Here is a 2,500-nt window from a genome sequence, read left to right on the forward strand (position 1 = left end):
AGTCCCAACGGGGCGAGTTTAAAAGCGCACCCGACAGGCCTGGAGCCCCTAGGCGGCCTGGAGGTGCGACCAAACGCCGCTGCAAGCTCCAGTAGAGTACCCAGTGTGTCAAGAAAAGGGGGGGAAAAGTGACAAAGTCCCAACGGGGCGAGTTTAAATGCGCACCCGACAGGCCTGGAGCCCCGAGGCGGCCTGGAGGTGCGACCAAACGCCGCTGCAAGCTCCAGTAGAGTACCCAGTGTGTCAAGAAAAGGGGGGAAAAAGTGACAAAGTCCCAACGGGGCCAGTTTAAAAGCGCACCCGACAGGCCTGGAGCCCCGAGGCGGCCTGGAGGTGCGGCCAAACGCCGCTGCAAGCTCCAGTAGAGTACCCAGTGTGTCAAGAAAAGAGGGGGAAAAGTGACAGAGTCCCAACGGGGCCAGTTTAAAAGCGCACCCGACAGGCCTGGAGCCCCTAGGCGGCCTGGAGGTGCGGCCAAACGCCGCTGCAAGCTCCAGTAGAGTACCCAGTGTGTCAAGAAAAGGGGGGAAAAAGTGACAAAGTCCCAACGGGGCCAGTTTAAAAGCGCACCCGACAGGCCTGGAGCCCCGAGGCGGCCTGGAGGTGCGGCCAAACGCCGCTGCAAGCTCCAGTAGAGTACCCAGTGTGTCAAGAAAAGGGGGGAAAAAGTGACAAAGTCCCAACGGGGCGAGTTTAAAAGCGCACCCGACAGGCCTGGAGCCCCGAGGCGGCCTGGAGGTGCGGCCAAACGCCGCTGCAAGCTCCAGTAGAGTACCCAGTGTGTCAAGAAAAGGGGGGAAAAAGTGACAAAGTCCCAACGGGGCGAGTTTAAAAGCGCACCCGACAGGCCTGGAGCCCCTAGGCGGCCTGGAGGTGCGACCAAACGCCGCTGCAAGCTCCAGTAGAGTACCCAGTGTGTCAAGAAAAGAGGGGGAAAAGTGACAAAGTCCCAACGGGGCCAGTTTAAAAGCGCACCCGACAGGCCTGGAGCCCCGAGGCGGCCTGGAGGTGCGACCAAACGCCGCTGCAAGCTCCAGTAGAGTACCCAGTGTGTCAAGAAAAGGGGGGAAAAAGTGACAGAGTCCCAACGGGGCGAGTTTAAAAGCGCACCCGACAGGCCTGGAGCCCCTAGGCGGCCTGGAGGTGCGACCAAACGCCGCTGCAAGCTCCAGTAGAGTACCCAGTGTGTCAAGAAAAGAGGGGGAAAAGTGACAAAGTCCCAACGGGGCCAGTTTAAAAGCGCACCCGACAGGCCTGGAGCCCCGAGGCGGCCTGGAGGTGCGGCCAAACGCCGCTGCAAGCTCCAGTAGAGTACCCAGTGTGTCAAGAAAAGAGGGGGAAGAGTGACAGAGTCCCGACGGGGCGAGTTTAAAAGCGCACCCGACAGGCCTGGAGCCCCGAGGCGGCTTTAAATTGCCGGGAAATGCGACGTGGAGTGTCGCTGTCCAGCCTTCGGTGCTGAACCGCAAGCCCGCCGAGCGAATGAACACGACGCACGGACGGCCGGTGGCACGCCATAGAGCGGTTTAAAATAAAAGAGGGACGGCCGGAAGCCCCTCCGGCCCCGCTGTAAAGTTTGTGAAAACGAGGGCGGGACCCCCGGCGCACTAAAGCGGCTCGGTGTTGCGGGGAGAGCCGCTGCAAAGTGTGTGAATTTCACGCGGGAGGCTGGCGGCTCGCTGCCCGCGCTGCCCTGCTTTGAAACACGCTGCAAAGTGTATGAAATGACGGCGGGGGGGCCAGCGGGAGGCTTGCGGGAGGAAGGCCGCTCGCTGGCCGCGCTGCCCTGCTTTGAAACACGCTGCAAAGTGTACGAAATGACGGCGGGGGGCCAGCGGGAGGCTTGCGGGAGGAAGGCCGCTCGCTGGCCGCGCTGCCCTGCTTTGAAACACGCTGCAAAGTGTATGAGATGACGGCGGGGGGGCCAGCGGGAGGAAGGCCGCTCGCTGGCCGCGCTGCCCTGCTTCGAAACCCCGCTGCAAAGTGTATGAAATGACGGCGTCATTGACGGGTCAATGGGGGGAAAATGTTTGAAAATGTGACAGAGTGTCAAATGAATGGCGGTCAACGGGGGAAAAAAATGTTGGAAAATATGACAGAGTGTCAAATGAATGGCGGTCAATGGGGGGAAAAATGTTTGAAAATATGACAGAGTGTCAAATGAATGGCGGTCAATGGGGGAAAAATGTTTGAAAATATGACAGAGTGTCAAATGAATGGCGGTCAATGAGTGTTTTGGTCAACCAGGGATTTTCGCTTAGACGGGAGAAGGTAAAACAGCCGAGAGGGGGGGGGGGGATACCTTACCTTCTCCCGTATATGCGAAATTACCTGGTTCACCAAAACACCTCATGCACGATTTGAGAAACCGACTTTTTAGAAACCTTGACTACCAGGGTTTAGACCGAGAAAACGTGCTTTTTGAGGCCGATTTTGAAGCACTGAAACACGGACTGATGCCGGCGAGGGCCGCTCCTTTGGTTCCTTTTTCGAGTGAGAA

The sequence above is a fragment of the Doryrhamphus excisus genome, unplaced genomic scaffold (genome assembly GCF_037039965.1).
Source record: "Doryrhamphus excisus strain RoL-2023G ecotype Guam unplaced genomic scaffold, RoL_Dexc_Guam_v1.1 HiC_scaffold_26, whole genome shotgun sequence".
Lineage (NCBI taxonomy): Eukaryota > Metazoa > Chordata > Actinopteri > Syngnathiformes > Syngnathidae > Doryrhamphus > Doryrhamphus excisus.